This window comes from Triturus cristatus, chromosome 12, assembly GCF_964204655.1.
Source record: "Triturus cristatus chromosome 12, aTriCri1.1, whole genome shotgun sequence".
NCBI classification, from domain to species: domain Eukaryota; kingdom Metazoa; phylum Chordata; class Amphibia; order Caudata; family Salamandridae; genus Triturus; species Triturus cristatus.
The window spans coordinates 806125348-806145908 of record NC_140595.1 but is presented as its reverse complement, the minus strand read 5'-3'; the positions used below and the strand labels follow the sequence as shown (position 1 = coordinate 806145908).

General features: G+C 45.7%; 1 protein-coding gene across 1 annotated transcript in view; it reads left to right on the top strand.

Moving 5' to 3' along the window:
• Positions 1–20561, top strand: part of LOC146782919 (beta-1,3-galactosyltransferase 5-like) — a 280931-nt gene that overhangs the window by 17797 nt on the left and 242573 nt on the right. The gene's annotated exons all lie outside the window — the stretch shown is intronic.

Genomic DNA, 20561 nt, shown 5'->3' with positions numbered 1-20561 from the left:
TTCCGCATGTTGCAAGTGCTAGGCCACTTTCTCTCCAGTGCAGATGTGCTTTCTCCGCAGTTCCAGCACAACTGTATTTTGTTTTTTTAGAAGCAAGGAGAGCCTAGCCAGAGCCAAACCACAAATTCTGGCTTGGCCTTAAAAGTCTGTGCATAAGTGGAGCCTTGACAATATTCCCACCGTTGTTTTATCCCATGGAAGCATTTCACTTTGGTGCATCAGCTTAAATCACAGCATTGCGAGTGGTTTTGCTCTCACGGTTACAACACTGCCATTAGTGAACCAGGAAGCAAGGTGATTTTAAGGTGTACATTATGTATGGCCTATTTTCTTTTCGAGAATGAAGCAGCATTATCGTATATTAAATCTAATACAAGATTTTATTGTACAGCACACATCTGGAACTTGTGCATTTGAATATACTATCAATCACATGTGTTAACAAACAAATGGAGGCTTAGTAAGATAATATATTTGTCTTGCATCACACAGTTTGGTCAGTGGGGAAGTCGGGGTTGTTCCCACAATGTCTGCTTTCACTTTGTGCACTTCAGCCTCTAGGAGGCTGTATCTTTTTTTTCTCTGCTGTTTTACAAGAAAGTTCACTATTTGTCTTTATTGTTTGCACATGAGATTAGAGTTTGGTTGACATGCAGAGGCAACATCAACATTAAGTTCATTTTCGACTTGAGGGTGCAAGAGGGCCTGGAACTGAGCCAGAGCCAGGCATCCTAGCATGATTTTTCAGCAGCTTGCCCACCTCCAGAAAGAGAGAATCACACTTTAGAACAAGTAAGGAGCTTTGAGGCAAAGCTATGCCACCTAGGGGGTGCTGGATGATGTCTGCTAGGTGGCAATGAGACAAGAGGGTTAACCATATATAAATGTTTCCCAAATTTTTATAAGGAAAATATATTATGCAAGTCATATGTGATTTAGGTGTTGCACCATGATAAGCCCACTTTAATATTTAATGTACCTTTTTGTACCTATAAGGTGAAAGGAATATTCAAGAGATACCGGAAATGCTTTAGTATCATTATACAAATATGCACACCAATTAAATATCAGTTACATTAAATGTGTGCCCCTGGCCGGGTCCCATAGCACTGCCCGTAGCCCAGCCCCTGTAGCCCCGCCCCCAAACCTCACCCCCTAGTCCATATCTTAATTTGGTGAGTACCTGCACTTATTTTTTTCCATTTAAAGCACTGGTGAAAAGGCGTGTTAGCCAAAGGCCATCTTTCAGGTTTGCCCGCCCCCTCCTATCCAGGAGACCTCCTGCCTCAGCTCACTTGTTTTAAAGGAGCAAAAAGTGAATTTATCGGCTGCCTGTGGATTCCTGGCATTCGCGCACCGCCCCTGCCTTCTGCACAAGCCCTTACCTGCAGGAGCAGTGCACCCAGAGAGCAAACGACGCCTAATAACATGCTCCGAGGTACATCTTTGCTTTTTGAAGGAAAAGGGTCTGTTGACGAGAGTTTAATTTCCAGCTGCACGCTGTATTCACAGATGTATCTGTGTTTACCCCAATGGCCTGATGAGTCCGTAAACATATGTAGCTGTATCCAGATGGGTTTCCATTTATTGCAGACACCTACAGCCAGGTCACAGCTAGCAAACAAGCATGTGCAATGCAATAGGTGTCGCATTACTAAAAGTGTGAGCTATTGACGTTGCATTATTATTTGCAACACCAATAGCTCAACTTTCAGTAATGCGAGACCTATTGCATTGCAAATGCTTGTTCTTTTCTGTTTAATCACTCTACAGGAGTACTTGTAGTGTCCTGGTGTGTCCCTCGTGTACATCTCCAACTCTGCATCGCTCACTGCCCATGTCTTCCCCCTGCCCTTGCGTGCTTAGTCCATCACTGTGTTGTTTTTTGCCTGTGTGCTTCTCTCTCCACCTCTGCTTTGTACACTCTCTTGTTTGCTCCACCCATGTTCCTCTCTCTGTTTGCTCTCTGTGTTCCTTCCCGGCACCCTCCATGTTGCATCAAGCACCCCCTTCTATTGCTTGCCCTCCTCCATGTTGCTTCTTCCATCTGTTCTGCTCTTCTTTTTATCCAATCCAACTTTGACCAGCAACCAGAAAAAAGAGGTCCTATCATTTTGTGGGTGTGCACACTTGGTGCACGCAATTACAATATGGTGCAGGTGGCCACTTAGTGCTTTTCCCCCCTTTTTTGAAAGCCATACATTGGGGATGCTATACAGCATCCATAGAAACATTGGCAAAGCCAAAAGATCCAAAAGGCGAGATCTATTGTGTTTGCCAATGCTTGCTCCAGCAGTATGAGCCACCATTCCTATCCTTGCATGGGCTGCTTTCATTTCAGCACTGGGTCTTCATCTACTGTTATATCGATGGGGCTCATAGACATTAATTGACAGGAGGGTGTAGCCCTCCAGTGATGTATACTGAAATGTATAAATAAAGGTGCTGGTTACTAGGAGGGCAGTTCTCCCATCTTCTATGCAACTAATTACTTGTACTGCGTGCGTCTTGTCCGACCACCCCCTGGTAGCTTCAGGCTTCCTGGTCCCTGATAGGGGAGGGAGGAATGTTTTGTTCCGCACTCAGGATTGGCAGAGTTTTGGTCACATCAGCTTTTTCTTTAACACGTAGTTCTGGCTGAATTACGCCAATCGGTGCATGGCGAAATTTTTCTCCTGTGAGGCTCCAGAAAATGAGAGCTGGGGAGCGAGATTTGACACCCCTTAGCGCAATTTCGAATGTGGGTTGGTGACAGGTGGACGCGGTCAGAGGGCTGTCGTTTGAGTAAATTTGCTGCCACTCAAGTAGATTTTCTACTCGAGCGGTAGCAAAATGAGCTTGAAGGACTGCGCGCTCTTGTGCAGCGCACGGTGCTGTTCATGCTGATTTCCAGTGCTGCTCACTCGACCAGCACTAGGTAGCGCAGGCTGCATATTTTCAACCTATTGATGGACCTCCGTGGAATATTGTGGACTTTTTATGTAACTCTGCGGAATTCCTCAGAGTCAAATTCTGCCAGTTACGCCAACTCTTAGTCCTCGACAGTCCAAGGCCACATGCTCACAGGACTGGGACACACACTTTGAAAGCCCCAGGCTTCTCACATTCTGATGGCCCCAGGTGATCCATCCCTCATGTCCTAGCCCTTCTAACCATTGACAGCTCCTTGCTGCTCACCCATGGCAATACCGGGCCTACCATCCCTTAACGGCTCAAGGCCAACAACCGACTGCCCAACGCTACCCACTCACTGACAACCTCGAGGTGCCTGAGCCCTGATAACCTGAGCTATTCTACGCCACGCAAGCTCCAGGGTGCTTACCCAACACAACGCTGCTGCCAATGACACTTAACTTGAGAGCAGTGAAATTCTTAAGACCCCCTTCAAATCCTCATTTATTTGGGGAAACTCAGAGTTCCCTTGTAAATATTAATTCCACTCCTAAAGTTATTGTAAACCCCAGTATCACTAGATTTGGGGGGGCAGACTTAAGGAGGCCATTAGTGAGTACTTCAAACATGTTATGCATTCCTTGGCATGTGCTTGCAGTACACAGGCATGTAAAGCAGATTCTGTTCATGTGGGGCAGTAGTACCCATGAGCACTTGAGAACAAAAAAGCCGGTATTTGAGTGACGGAACATTTGAAAAAAATATAGAAGCTTTCGTCTGAGGGAGATGAGTTTATTTACTAAAACGTAAAAAGTGTTTTTTGGAATAAACAGTGTATTTTTTCAGGAAGTCTGACAAGGATATTTTGCAACAAAATGATTGCATTTCCACAATACATTTACTGCTGATATTGGGGTGAAAATTCATGTTGGGTTTAGGGCTCCTATCGCTAATGCTATTTCTTTGTCACCAGAGGACTTTCTGCTATGTCTGCTAACTCTTTATTTACATGGAAACGTTTCTCAATCATATATTACAATTATATCTGGTATTATTGTTTTGCCGCATTCCCGCCTCCAAGTTTATCCTAAGTCATAGTATATGACAGAAAGTCAAGATAGGAAGCGCAAAAAGAGAAATTGAAATGGGTGGAACGTTGGTTTGAAATAAGATGGTATATACCCCTCGAAAACGCCAAATTGCATACCTAGATCACTCAAAATGCCTTTAAAAATGTTTGCTTTTAACCAATTTTTAGGTGAATTCCCCATTGTGTCTTCTTTTGTCTCGAAGGGCCCTCCCTATGCACTTTCTGCCTCCACTTCCGGGAAGGTCAGCCTTAGTAGGCAGCATCACTTCTTGATTATGTCACGTGTTCATTCAAAACCCCTTGCACACTCTAACTCTTTTGCTGAATTATTTGGTTTTTGGGTTGTAAAATATACCGTTTTGCTCCATGTCTTTCATATTTCTCCCAGTGATGAGAATGCTCTAAATTCTTAATGGAAAGGCTAGGCATGCCCGCTTGACTTGCTCACTATATACAATTGAGGATAAGTGTGTGGGGGGGGGGGGTTTATTTATGTGCCTACTTTTTGCAGTGTTGGGGATGGCTCTTAAATTGCAGTTAATCCTTCAGGGCAAACATACCAACAGAGCGTTTAGTGCCTGCTGGGTTTTCCCACAGGTCATTCCTGTGAGGGTCCTACCAGGCCTGAGAAAATTCACAATTTGGGCAATTCCAGATATGTAGGGCATTTACATTTGTACATCTTCTCTTGTGTAGCTATACTCCTACACCTAAGTGTAACTCTCCACTTTTTTGCCACTCATCATTTCTTTAGTACAGATTTACATCTAGCTGTAAACCTACATGTCTCCTATGAATGAATTTATTAATGTAAAGTTATTACACGTTGGTGGAGATCTCCACCACTGGGGTGGTGATACTCTTATTGAAAGTGTTGGGAAATTCAGTATAGGTGGTTTATTTTAATCATATTTTAACGTGAAATATATATATATATATTATCTACTGGCGGTCGCCAGTAGATAGTTATAGTTAGGACCGTGTTTCCATAGGAAATCTCAAAATTCTATTTTGAATAACTTTGGCGCCGGTTGACGAATCTTCGCGAAATTTTCAAAACTAATGGGGCGCTCCGCTCAGCTCCTACCCTGAAAGTCTCGGGGGGATTTGTCAAGCGGGGGCCGAGAAAAAAGGGGGGTCCCAAAACGCGTTTTCCCCATGCATTTTCCCATAGGACCTTTAGTCGAACGTACAGCCCGAACGGCTGAACAGAATTACCTGAAATTTGGCAGAGAGGTAGTCCTCAGGACAGGGATGTGCCTTTTGCATATATGGAGTCAATCTGTTCAGTAGTTCCAGAGAAAATTGCATTAAAAAGCACATACATATCTATAGCCGCGCACCGTGCGCGCACCGTGCGCGCACCCTAACGTTCGCGAGCGTATTTCTGATTGGTTGTTACATGTCAGTCAATCAATCAATCAATAATTCTGTATTCGGTGGTTAAAAACCATCATAAAAGAGTACATATATATAGTAAAAATAGTATTAAATCATTATACAAGAACATTGACTGAGTCTATATACATAAAATAATTCATTATTCACAATACGGGCACCATAAAAACTTAATCACAGTAGACGGGTGGGGAATCCTACAGGGTTCTCAGGTAATGCTATCCTCTGGTTACCCTTAGTCTTAGTGCAAATTTCAGGAAACTGATAACAGAACACAAGGTTAACGGGTCACTGGCCCTTTGTAGGAAGATCAGTGCTTCTTTGGCTCGAGTGAACCTGGCCTTTTTTTAAATTTCCTTTAAAAATCTACGTCTTGGGATTGCATACAAGGGACATAGAAGTACAAAATGAAGGGTGTCCTGCGGAGACTTATTGTCGCAGCCGCAGGCACCCTTCTGCTCAATTGACTGACTAAAACCAACTGGTTCAGCTAACAAAAAAGGTAAAAAATTGAGCCTAAAACGTGACATTAAAAACCTTTCTTGGGCATTATACACGACACAAAGATAGGGTTCCATCCCATCAGTGGTTTCAAGCCTACTATAAATACTCACTGAGGGTTTTGCCCCTTCCACTGTGGATCTTACAAGAAATCTTTGGTCCAAAAAATTTTTCTTAAGAGTCTGCTTATCCTGTGGGGTAATCCCTGAAGGGTTTGAGTACAGCTCCTTACAACCCATACTTTCCAAACTGCATTTCACGTAAATAAACCATGGGATGTTCAAGCTTTTATCCCTCCCTAGGCAATCTGTTAGGATCTGCCTACTCAATGCAGTTTCAGGGTTAAGCCAAATTTTCAGCCAGGCCAGGATTGGTCTGAATTTAATCAAATCCTCTAGATAAGGTCGTCCTAATTCTCTATGTGCTATGGCGGCAGGGGTGCAATTGGGGACTTTCAAGATTGAACGGAAAATTTTATTTTCTTCCCTTTGCAAAAGGTCAAGGTTTATGAACCCCCACACTTCTGAACCATACATGGCTTTGGGGCAACACATAGAGCCATAAAGGTTCATTGATTGTTCCGGGGACCATCAACCAACTCTCCTCCCATAGCCTGCTATGGCCCCAGTTGATGCGACCAATTTTCCACACCTTTCCTGTACCAAAGGGGAAAATTTCAGGGACTCATCAAAGAGCACACCTAAATACGAAAAGGATTGTACCCTTTCTAGTGTATGATTCCCAATTCTGTAAACAAAGCTAGTCCGTGGTTTATGACCTGCTGCCATTACATAAGATTTTTTTTAATTCACAGACAGATCTAACGCATCCATAAATTTGACGAACCCGTCAATTAAAATCTGAAGACTTTTAGGGGTGCGCGCCAAAAGAACCGCATCATCTGCGTACAGCAGCACCGGGATTTTGCGTGTTCCTACCCTTGGGCAGTCTGTTTTTAGGTTGGTTAGAGACTGTTCTAGATTATTAATATATAACGAGAATAAAAAAGGGGCCAATATGCAGCCTTGCCTAACACCGCTAGTACATCTAAAAGACTCAGTCAACCCCCCTTCCATGTTGTAACGTACTCTGGCAGAGGTCTCTCTGTGCAATTCCCTCAGAGTACAAATTATACCTGGATCAATTCCTAGGTTATTCATCATCGCCCAGAGCTTGTTCCTGTTTACGTGGTCAAATGCCGCGGCCAAGTCCATGAACCCCAAGTAAATAGCTTCTTTACTGGTTTTCGTGTACTTGGCGACCAACATATAGAGGTTTAAGCATTGGTCACTAGTGGACCTACCGGACCGAAAACCGTACTGAACGTCCGAGATTATGTTGTTGTCCTCGGCCCAATCAGTCAGTCGGTTCAGGATAACTCTTCCTAAAATTTTAGCTGAAACATCTATCAGGGAGATTGGGCGATAGCATTGGGGGTTGTCTCTATTACCCTTTTTAAAAATGGGTACTATGATGGCCAGCGACCAGGACCTAGGCAAACCTACCACGATGGCCGCATTTATTACTCTGGTTAAAATGGGAGCCCATAATTCCACATTACTCAAAAACAGATCCGGGGGGGTCCCGTCAGGGCCCGGGGCTTTATTTTTGGTTAATCCCTCGATGCCCAAGCCTATTTCTTCCAGGGTGAACTCCAGAATTCCGTTATATCCCTTTTTTCGGAGGCCTCCCTCAAGGCCGCCCACGCTTCCCCCTGCAGCGCTGCTTTCCTTCTTTTTAGCTCCTTCCTGTAATTTAGTCTGTACATATGGACTTTTAATGGGTCTCTAGGTTTACTACTAAGGGCTTTTTTTAACTTCCTCAGGGCTCGTGTGCAGTCCCCATCAAACCACCTCGGAAAATTCGTGTTGGTTTTTTTTGGAGCCTTGATCCGCAATAGCCCATCCACCAGATTAGTTATTTGGCCAAAAGCGTCTGTTAAGCAGGCCCCTTCAACTGAAAAATCTAGACACTTATCGATGAGTGATTTACCTTTATCCATTAAGGACCGGTAAAATCTTTCTCCGTCTAGTTTTGCCCACCTAAGTCTTCTGCCTTGGTCCGTTACTCTCTCGGAAATACCCTCGACTGGAGTCAACTTTTGTTTTGCCAGGTAGAGAAACTCCATAACCAAGGGATTATGGTCACTGAAGGGACTCCACTCAATTCCCACTTCAGTAATCCGGTGCTTTAAGCATCTGGAAACAAAAATATAATCTATATAAGAAGAGCACCCTCTCCCTTTAAAAGTGGGTGGGAGAGTGCCGTCTAACCCCAGTGACGTCAAGTCAATAGTATGTTCCAAATCGTGAGATAGGAGGAGCTTTCCCAGTTCTGCACCATTCGATGAGTGGCTAAAGTGGGGGCCTTTTTCCACTGGGCATTGTGACCAGCTTGCGTTAATCGGAAACAATAGGCGGCATAAATGACAGTTCAGGTCACCCACTACTATGGTCAATGGGGTCAGGGCACCATTAACGGGCGCCAGCTCTTGGCTCAATCTGTGGTCTAGTTCCCCCGGATGGAAATATCATTTCCGGAAGGGCCAGTGTTATACACGTTAAACAGCACCAGCCTTAACCCTTTGTTCCTAAGCCTCAAAGCTTGGATATTCCAAGCAAACCAGTCCGCGCTGGACCAGTTGCCTTGTATTTTTAAGTCTATGTATATGGACAGACCTCCTTTGGCACGACCTGAGGAGGTTTTTTGTGCTGGGATAAAAAAACATTTATATCCTGCCATGTGAAATTGGGAATTGTCTGTTGCCCAGGTTTCTTGCAGGCAGATTATGTGGAAATGGGCAATATATTGCCGCCAGTCCACGTTGTCGAATTTACCTGCCAGGCCAGCTATATTCCAAGAAATTATTCTCAATCCCTCTTCCACACTATTAACAGGCCCTAGCCCAGGCACACCTTGAGTGGTATTAGGCAACCCAACTTTAGTCCTATATGGTGACTTCTGAAGATCCTTGCCCTGCTCTGTTAGGTTTGGGGCCAAAGCTCCTGCTCCTGAAAGTGCATACGAGCGTCCCTTGGGCGAGTGGTTAGAGGCTTCCGGAGTCTTTACTAGGCTCCTGCGCCTACCCACCTCTGCTGATGCCAGACTAGCCTCATTGGCCAAAAAAAGAGTACCTGATGTGCCCCCTCTGTTTTCTATACCTCCCCCAATCGATGTGTCCGGGTCGACATTTGCATAGTTAGTGGCAACCTGCTTTAACGGGATGTATGGGGTCATTAGTCAGTCATTCTCATCTAAGGACCTTAGTGGGTTAAACCTGTTTACCCAACATGGGTATCCACCTTCCCAGGTCCCTGCCATTCCTCGTATACCATTTGGGACCCTCTTTGGGGTCGGGTATAAACCCTCCCCTCTTCTCCATATATCACACTGTCCCTCATAGATTTCCTGCTGCCTTGGGTAGAAATAACTAAGAGACAGTGGTTTTATATCACTCGCACACCCTAGTGGCCCCTGTCTGAGAATGTGCTCAACCACTCCCCTGTCCCTAAAATTGGCGATAATACAGTTGCCTTCTATGTTTTTGTGTCTAATTCCTATCCAGTTCACTCTCCTAACCAATAGAATTTCCCCCTCTTGATTAGGTGCTAATGGTCAATTTCGAGTCAACCAGTGGGTGAGTTTGTTTTTTAACTCCTGGTGTGTTTCGCTCTGACCATGTTTTAATTCCGGGGTCCCAGCGAATACCACCACGAGTGGACATGATTCAGGTGGCAAGTTTATTGTAGGAAGTGCATTACTGGAGTTTGATGTGGGAACCCTCTCTATATTGTGTGCTGGTTGCGTTGTGGAAACCACAGGGAGTTGAGATAGCCTTTCCTGTTGGTACACACCTAATCCATTAGTGGTGTCCGTGCCTCTATCTCTAGAATCAGTGGCCTTCTCCGCTTGGGGGTGCGAAACCGGGGCTTTATGAATCTGTGCAGTTGTTATATGGGCGATCCCTTTGTTGCTGGTATTCGTCTCCCTTTGGGGAGCTGCATTAGAGGCTAGGGTACTAGTTGGAATACTTGGTTCACCACCTATACAGGCTTTTTTCTCCCTATTTTTTAATTCAGTCATGATCTTATCCAACCGGCTTGCCAATGGTTTTAACTGATTTATAATAAAAATTTCTAATTGGGATTGTAGATCAGACGTAATTTGCGACAACCATGTTGGTGGCTCTGTGTGAGAGATTGTCTGTACTGCTCGCTCAACCCCAGCGTTCATGCTACTCACAAGGTGGGAGGGGCTATCTATACTTTTTTTAGTCTTCTGCTTCCTTGGGCAGCCTTTCTTCTTCTTTTGTGTGGTGGCGCTTTTGGCTGGGCCTACAGCCTCCCTGATCCTAGTAGTGGGCGGTTGGGCACACGGGATATCCTGCACACTTAGCTCTGAAGGTCTGGGAGATGTAATTAGCATGACCTCCTGGTCATCATCATGGGTACCTACAAGTGGGTCAGGTACTGAGTTTATGGAAAGACGCCTTTCTGTGCGCTCGATTTCACTGGACACCGCCCCTAGTGCTCTTTTGAGCATACGGTCGATGGCTGTGGGCTGCATGATGACGGGGAATGGTGAGCTAGTGACAGCTTTATGCGCCTGAGGGGCAGGTGGGGATGTCAATTTTGCCCTTATCGAGCGTGTGACCGTTTTACCTGCCATACTCCCAGCACCAATTTGACCCTACCCTTAGAGATGTCGTGGGGAGATTTAATCACCCTCCTCCAACCCCGAACCTCTACCTCACCCAACTTGGAATAACAGCCGTTTATACCCCACCACCCCTGTCTCCACTATCACTTGAGACAGTGCTGGCAAAGTAACAAGTCCCAATTTCAAAGTCTTGAATAATAAGGCAATATGAGGCTTTTTGCGCACCCTATGTCACAATCAACTTGATACACAAAGTTATATGACTCACGAGGGGTGACCCAGCCCGGCCTCCTTCGGCCCCCGACGGCCACAGACGGCCCGCCCTCTGCCCGGGCTCAGCCCGGCACCGCCCGCGCGCGTCCCGCGACGCGGAGGTAGCCTCGTGTTTTTCAGCGCCTCCGGGCGCGATGTCGGGCGGAAGTGCCCTGCTCAGTGCCCTAGGAGCTGTAGTCCAACTGCGGCCGGCGGTGTCAGGGCGACGGCAGGGAACAGACAGCGCGAGCTGCCCAGATACAGCCAGACAGGACCCCAGGAACTTCTCGTGCCTCTCGCGTTGCTGGGTAGGATGTGTGAAGGCCCCCCATATCTCAAGTCAACTGCCACAGATGAACAAGCAGACCCAACACCTTCTAAGGACCGGGCAATGAACAGCAAGGTATTAGTTCCCGTGAAGGCAAACACATAAACAGCTTTAGTTACACAGTTTTCTTTACTCCGCTCCGACGGTGCTTCTGAGACACCACAGGTCCTCGGACCTCTCACACCATGACCCTTAGCGCCTACCCTGAAAGTCTCGGGGGGATTCGACAAGCGGGGGCCGAGAAAAAAGGGGGGTCCCAAACGCGTTTTCCCCATGCATTTTCCCATAGGACCTTTAGTCGAAGGTACAGCCCGAACGGCTGAACAGAATTACCTGAAATTTGGCAGAAAGGTAGTCCTCAGGTCAGGGATGTGCCTTTTGCATATATGGAGTCAATCTGTTCAGTAGTTCCAGAGAAAATTGCATTAAAAAGCACATACATATCTATAGCCGCGCACCGTGCGCGCACCGTGCGCGCACCCTAACGTTCGCGAGCGTAATTCTGATTGGTTGTTACATGTCAGTCAACGTTCGAATCGGTCGAAATCAGGAAGTGTCGGCCGCCATTCTGTTTGTTTTCAGTGCGAGAGTGGATAAGGAAGGTGGCGAACGTGAAAAGGAGGCAGGGTAGAGAGTTCCTGACCCCCTAGCCTTGGTCAGGGGGTCCCTGAAGGACCCCGAAGGCAGAAAAAAACATTTACATTTTTTTTTTAAAAAATCGCGGGGGTGCGCGCACCGTGCGTGCACGGTGAAAAACCATTAAAAAAAATATATATTTAATACGTAGTTTATTGAAAAATAAATATATAAAAAAAATAATAATACATACATAACTTAGCATTTAAAAAACCATACAAATTCACTGAAAAAACCATAGGATTCACACACGTTATAGTTAGGAATTAGCATTTAAAAAACCTTGCAAATTCACTTAAAAAACCATAGATTTCACACATGTTATAGTTAGGTGGATATTTCACTCGTAAAAAAACAATGAAATTCCCCCGTTATAGTTAGTTGAGATAACTATAACTCGCGCGACCGCCACTCTATCACAAGGATGATGTCATCAGTGATGTCATGAGTGATGCCACTGACCATGTCATGAATGATGTAATATATGACGTCATGAGCAGAGGATTGCGGGCGCGCGAGTTATAGTTATCTCAACTAACTATAACGGGGGAATATATATATATATTCACTGAAAAAAACATAGGTTTCAGTGCTGTTATAGTTAGCTGGACATTTCACTCGCACAAAACCATTGAAATTCCTCTGTTATAGTTAGTTGTACTTACTATAACTCGCGCGACCGCAATCCACTGCTGATGATGTCACATATTACATCATTCATGACATGGTTAGTGACATCACTGATGACATCACTGATGACATCACTGATGACATCTCAAATGACATCACTGATGACATCACTGATGGCATCATCCAGTGAAAGTGGTTTGGTTCGTTAGTTAAATATGTATGATATATATAGCAATCTGCATTGAAGAATGAGTGGATATATAAATATAAATATCTGGATGGAGGATTTAGTAGCAGTGTGATTGACTGTTTACCTGACTATTTTATAGTGTCTCACTAAATATATTGGATAGTGACTAAACTGTGTGAATATCTGTATCACTTTGTCAGTTGTTGTGTAAACTGTTGCACCAGTTGGTTACTAGCTACGTGAAAGTCTATAAAATGTATTGATTAGTTAACTGAGTATTTGTGTGGGAGAGTGAATGTGTGTGTGGTTCGGTGGGGGGTGTGTGACTGCTCAAAGATGTGTGAATAGTTGATTCAGTAGGTATCTGAAGTTAAACCTACATGTTATAACGGTTGTTTGGGTGAGTGAATATCTTTATGGGTGTGCTGATGAGCAAATATATCTCTTAATGGTACATGTCCAACAAACTAGAAAAATAAAAGGCAGTGTATGTGACAGTTGTTGTATATAAGTAAGTATACATAAGACTCAGTGATTGTATGAGTGACTGTATGGATAACTGTATACTTGTAATAGTGATTTTAAAACACACTAAGTATGAGTTACTATCTATATGAATAAATGAAGTGGTGTTTGTATAAGTGTGTAGCTGAGTAAATGTAAGTAGGATTTGTTGTTTGCATAAATGAGTAGGATGACTGCATAAGTGAATAGGATGTGTGCTGGTGTGTAATGTCGATATACGTGTATAAGTATATTTGATAGTGTTCTATTGATCATTGACAGCATGTATGAGTGAATCTATAGGTAAGTGATTAGATGTGTGTGTAGATCTAGGAATCACTGAGTGGGTTTTTAGAAACTTGTATTGGTGTGTCAATGGATTCAAATATGGTACTCTGTATTTTACAGTGAGTGATGAAAGGTTAGACTAGTATATGATGAGGTGTATCTGATTGTCACGTGGATGATGTAATCAGTGATGTCATCAGTGATGTCATCAGTGATGTCATTTGAGATGTCATCAGTGATGTCATCAGTGATGTCACTGACCATGTCATGAATGATGTAATATGTGACATCATCAGCAGTGGATTGCGGGCGCGGGAGTTATAGTGAGTACAACTAACTATAACGGAGGAATTTCAATGGTTTTGTGCGAGAGAAATGTCCAGCTAACTATAACAGCCCTGAAACCTATGGTTTTTTCAGTGAATTTCTAAGGTTTTTTAAATGCTAATTCCTAACTATAACATGTCTGAAACCTATGGTTTTTTCAGTGAATTTCGAAGGTTTTTTTTTTTTTTGTTTTTTTTTAAAACCTTTATTGACATTTCAACCAATAACAAGTATGGGCCTACAACCCCCGGGGCCGGCCGCTAAGCAGTCAGAGTAACAGAAATCAATATTTATCACAGGCAGCACCTCGGGGAGCGGAATCTCCATGCTATTAAACTGTCGGCCACTGAACAGCCCAAGTAGGTGACCAGGATACAAAAGGTTTTCATTTTATAATAAGGGAGGATGGAAGGATCAGGTGCCAAACAGTTTCCCAGCAGCAAGAAATGGCAGGCAGAATAATAAACGTCAACAATAAAGCAATTTATCTAGTCAATGGCGCTGAAACAGGAAAGTCAGGATGTGGAGGAATATCACGGCCATTTGCGCCTGCAGTCCCCTGCCCTAAAACCCAGAAAACACCACGGAAATTGTGGCACACATGAAAACGCAGCGATTAACAACGAAGGAGTTTTACCATGCTGATCCCAGAAAAGAAGGACAAAGAAGAATAAGAGAAGAAAAAGGAGGCCATGGAAAAAAAGGGTTAAAGACTAAAAGATCCCCTCCCCCAACCCCCCACCCTGCACCTCTGCAGATGAGTACGCCCCCCCCCCCCAGCAGTGTGCCTGTCGCCCCGGAACCAGACCCGAAATATAGAAGAAACAGAGAAAGAGGAGTAAGAAAAGAAACCCCACCAGACGGGGGGGTAGAGAGAATATTAATAAACTGGAGGAGGGCCTTCAAAACATGCCCCCGGCTTCTCCCTCCCGCACAGTATGTTTTCCCCCAAAGCAAACAATAAGCAACACAGAATCGACCATGTCAAAGAAGAATGGGGAGCATTATGCGCCTATTACACTACCAGTTATGCCGTGAGAGCACGCAACCCCTGAGCCCGCCCGCCTATTAGATGACCACCTCTGAAGGATCAACCTTATCCTTGGCCACTCTTTGCGAATCTACCCATGCATACCCATCGACCCAGTACCATGTCCAATGTTACAAAGAAGAGGAGCGTCCAAAAAAGAGCAGGAAGCGACACACACAGGCAGGGTGGAAGTCTCTGAATACCAACACAGTCAGCAGTATGGAGAGTCGTCTTTCCCAGTGCTGCCCCAGGATCTGCACTGCACACAAGGTCCAAGAAGGCGAGATCAGCCAGAACAGGCGACCGTTGCTTGAATATTGCCTGGGTCGCCGGAGGCTGCGCACGGGACAAGGCCACCACCCCCCACTCAGGTCCAAGACCTCCGGAACAGACCAGACCCACAGCCTGCCGATCACACGTTAATATACTGTCCGGAGTTTTCCAGCTGGTCACTATCCACAGGGCCGGCCACGACACTGTCCTCCCGTGTGCAGTGTAGGAAGTCCCCGTGTACCTGGGGACAGGCAGGCAGCAACTGTTCCGATGCTGATGCCACCCCATCAAGCTTACTCCCCAATACCCAGGCGCCGTGAACCAAGGCGGAATGAAGGGCACCGAGAGCCTCGAGAAGATCACCATACCCCAGCACAGCTCTCGGCGCTCGCTCCGCTACGCTCCTCATAGTCGCACACTTCCAATCGTGCTGCGACCCAGTGTACAGGATGGTAGACTTCGTCCTGTCAAGATGGCCGCCGGGCAAGTCCAACCCAGATTGGGACCAGGACTCAGGGACAAGCGCCGCAGGTTCCATGTCACTGGAATCAGGGTTTCGGGGGCAGGCAAAAAATATATCCGGTATGTGGTCACAGGCAACAGTCATCCCCACCACGGACCTGCGCCCGCGAAAATCCGGGAGCAGGCCGCAAGAATCAAGGCGAGTTACGGGCGGCGGCCGGGCAGCTCACCGGTGAAGGCTGAGGCAATCACCGGGGAATCTTGGGTTAGCCACCTCGGGCCTGCACTCGTTCCGCTACGCTTAGTGGTAGGAACGGTCACGGCGAAATGTAGGCCGATATTCGCACCGCTTCGGTTAGTCCGACTCCACCCAGTCACCAAAGGCCGCTGTTGTTTAACTGCCGCCCGGCCATGTTATCCACTCGAGGTCCCGGTTCCAGGGTTGCACAGGCCGCAATCTTCAAACGGACATTTCTCCGGCGATACCGCCGCCAGAAACACGATCGATTGCCGCTCTCATTCACCAACACGGGCATATAGCGCAGGCGAAGGATCTCATACAGGATATCTGTGCGGGATGCGGAGGTTCACGGAGCCGGGAGCCTACGCTGCCGTCCCGGTCGCCATCTTGGCTCCTCCCCCTCGAAGGTTTTTTAAATGTAATAACAGTTATATGTATTTTTTTATACGGATTTTTACAGTTTTTTAACTGTTTATTTTTACATATTTTATTTTTTAAATGACATTATATATTTTTAATATAAATGGAAATAAAAATGTTTTTTAAAATATTGAAACTGAAATATATATATTTTTTTATATAAGTGCAGAACTATAAGTGTGCTGGTTAGTTAGGATACTGCATGCATAGTGGATAAGGGTTTGAGGCAGTCCATGTGCTAATGCCTGGCTTGCTGCATGAGTACTTGGATACTGACTGAATGATTAGAATACTGCAAGGAGAGTGCCTGGGTGAATTTATAAGTGTTAGAATTACTTTTCAGAATCAGTACTGGGCTGAAAGATGCAGCACTGAGGTCTCTCCTGATAACAGGTGAGTAAATCGGAATTTGTAGTGCGGTTGATTTTAGATGAATATTTTAAAGTTCCAAAACTGCACACTTAGAAAAATTTACTGGTAAGTACGGTTAGAATTACTTTTCAGGATCAGTACTGGGCTCAAAGATGCAGCACTGAGGTCTCTCCATGTTCACGGGAGTACTATTAAATAGGAACAGGGGTGGGAGCACACCGCTACACCTCCCAGCAATGTTCGCCCCTGGCATTGTGGTAAATGCAGTTTCAGTTACTTGCTTGCATCAAGAGTGTTTGAGTGCTTCGTCACAGTTGGTGCAGATAGTGCTGATCTCTAGACACGTGGTTCTGGTTCTTTAACCATCATCAGTAGAGATTACAGTCTTTCAAATGTGGGGTTTGCTGAGAATGCTGTCAACATCGTTTGGATAGCTCAAGAGTTGCCTCCACATCCTGCACAGACCTGGTGGTGCGATGCAGGACCAGCCGGTGACCTGCTGTAGGATAGTGGCAGCATGTGCAATGAAGCCCAACGTAGCTCCCACGAGACGCATACCCATAGATGCCTACGGCACTGCAGACAACCAGCCCCCTGTACACCCACCACACCCGCATCCTGCAAGCTCAGCGGAGGGGCCGTTGATACGTGCCCACATCACTTCAAAGGTACGTAATCATGATACAGAAACTATCAATCTTTACATGCAAAGTTTTTATTTGCACGTGAACATGGACTGTTGTGTGTCTAAACATACACGTAGCCTAGGGTTATATTCACGGCATGTACCAAGGCACCATTGTAAATAAGAATTGGGACTTCATTAGCAGTCCCTCTGTATGTCCTGACCATGGTTACGCCACCATGGCCAATTGTCCTGAGGGATGTGTGTGCTCAGCGCTTCCTCCCACGCACACCGAGGCGTCTTTCTCCTGCATCGACATCCCCACCCATTGGTGCAATTGTAGGTGTAGAACGGCTTGTACTACACCTCCTGCCGGTGCTGACTGGCACAGACATGCTGCTCACACTGGATGCTCCCTCACTCCCCTCATTTCCAGTGGCATTGCTGAGGCCACCTGCAACAGCCTGGAGCTGTTCGACAGCTGTGGTAACTTGGCCAAGGGCCCTTGCCACGTCCCCACAACAATGCCCCATATCTATCTGCATTGCCACCGACCTCCGTGACAGCAGTGCAGTGGCGTTGCACAACTTATTGTTGGATCGTGTATATCCAGCCAGGCGCGCCATGAATTGTCGATGCCTCCTCCGCTCCGTGTTCTGTCCCTCCTGCATCACATGCACGAGCTCATGCAATGTGGCGTTGGTGTGCCTGTTGGCCCCCACAACTGCTTGAGTGAGTTCCCTCATGCGATCTGCCATGGTGGAGAGGTTCTTGTTTAATTTGCCCATTTGCAGGCTGATGGCTCCCATGTGTCGTGCCTGCTGGCGCTGCACCCTCGTCATCTGCATCTCGACACCTCCCCAGACATTTGGAGTCGATGCCTCCTGTGCTGATGTGTGGCCCCTTGCCCTGCGTCTTCGCGTCATCTGGAGCGATGTCTGCGGGGTGGTGGTGGTGGACCTGACACTAGGCTGGCTTTGTGTAATTTCCCTTTTACGTTCCGGAATGCACTCCATTGGCTGAAGGGGAGGGACTGTAGCCCTGCGTTGTGTGGGTGCCTGGGTTGTGCTGGGATGTGTGACTGGTCTGGCAACGGCAGTCTCTGCAGTGGACTGTGTGCTCTCCCTGCATGCGCCCTCATCACTGTCTTCTTCCTCAGCACCTGTGGTGTGAAACAGTGCAGGATTAATATTTGTTTTTCCTAAGGTTTTGCTACATGGTGATTTAGTCTGCTCTTACGTTCTCACTCTCTGTAATCACTGCCTGTAATGCATATTTGGCACAATGGTCACACAAAGTGCAATGTAACTAACTTATTGGTTCAGGGGACTACGAATCCCATGATGCATTAGGAGCTGTATATGGACTGTGGTATCCAACGCTTTCCCTACTGTTGCACTCACTGCAGTGGGAATAGTAAATGTTATCCTCCCGCTTTCCAACGCTTTCCCTACTGTTGCACTCTTTGGAGTGGGAATAGTAATTTGTACCCCTACGCTATCCAACGTTTTCCCTACTGTTGCACTCACTGGAGTGGGAATAGTAATTTTTACCCCTACGCTATCCAACGCTTTCCCTACTGTTGCACTCACTGGAGTGGGAATAGCAATTTTTACCCCTACGCTATCCATTGTTTTCCCTACTGTTGCACTCACTGGAGTGGGAATAGTAATTTTTGCCCCTACGCTATCCAATACTTTCCCTACTGTTGCACTTACTGGAGTGGGAATAGTATTTTTTCCATTCCCGCTATCCAACGCTTTCCCTACTGTTGCACTCTGGAGTGGGAATAGTAATTTTTACCCTCCCGCTATCCAACGCTTTCCCTACTGTTGCACTCTCTGGAGTGGGAATAGTAATTTTTACCCCTACGCTATCCAACGCTTTCCCTACTGTTGCACTCACTGGAGTGGGAATAGTAATTGTTACCCCTACGCTATCCAACGTTTTCCCTACTGTTGCACTCACTGGAGTGGAAATAGTAATTTTTACGCTCTCACTATCCAACAACAGCTCTACTTTTTTTACATTACTTTTATTATGTTTACATTTTAAGCTTTTTTATATTATATTATGTGTGTTTTATTTAATTGTTTTTAATATTAAATTACTTTTATATTTCTAATACATTTAAAAAAAAATCAATATTTTAGTTAACTATATTTTAACATTCTATATTTTGGAATCAATATTTTAGTACTTACCTGTTTGTAGATAGGGAGTCGATATTCTGTCCTTCTATATTTTGGCGTCAATATTTGGGCATTATATATTATGTCCCTCGATATTTATCACTGAACCGCCATGGTACCTGTCTGACGCTAGCAGGTGCTGTGTGCACAGAACCTGCACAAGATTGATTACGCTGAGTTTTTCTTGTCAATAATTGGTCTAGACCATTAATCAGGTGAAATAAGGCAAGTTTGCTTAATCTACATTTTACATATATCTCTTCCTCACCCTGCTGAAAAAATGTTACTCTGAAAATCTGTTTATTTCCGCTTTATCTCCTCTGCTGGGGTGTCATATTCCACATTCCCCTCACCACTGAAGATAGTGCCTCCATTTTGAAAGGGTGCTGCAGCATGGGCAGTGGCGCCTGGTAATTTTAGTAGGCAGGGGGGCAGACGGGACACAAACGCAAACATAAACACTGCCTCACACTCATACATTCACCCATGGGCGCGCACACACACACATCCATTCACAACAATCACACCCAACTATTCATGCACACACGCACCAAACATTTTAAAAAACATCACACTTACCTGCAGCTCTGCTTCAGAGGTCCCAGTAGGGTTGGGACTGCAGCCTTCCCTCATTGGCTGACCCCAGGTCAGTCAATTATGGGAGGCAGCCGTCCCTACTCGTCACAGAGTGGGATGGGCTCAGTGAGAGTTGCTGACCGCACACAACTCTGTGACGAGGTGTCATTGATTGACACTCAACTCTGGGCAGTTGCAGTGTCTGTCAGGCTGACCTTTGCTCAGCCTGACAGACACTCTTCTTTTTAGGCATAAGGTGGGGTGACCTTGGCCCGTCTGCTATTAGGACAGGCCGGGGCCAGGCGCGCAATGCCCATTGGGCTCAAAAGGCTTCAGCCCGGCTGAGACAGCTTCCCGGGCACACACATTGCAGAACCCGAGTACTTCACAGGTCTTTAAAAGACCATTTACTGGTGAACGAGGCTTTGTTGTTCTTTCACACCTTCTTAGAGCCCGTGCATCTTCACTCTGCCATTGCTGGAAGAATTACACCCCATGCCCCCCCCCCCCCCAGACATTTCACTCTAGTTGCGCCTCTGGCCGCGGCTGTGTATGAGCGTGGTGTTATAGTTTGTACCTGATTACCACAGGCTTCCAGTTGGTACTAAATTGTACACTGGAAATGCTCCTTTCCGCAGTTTGTGAATAGTTTATACATAATATTTGTAATTTGCA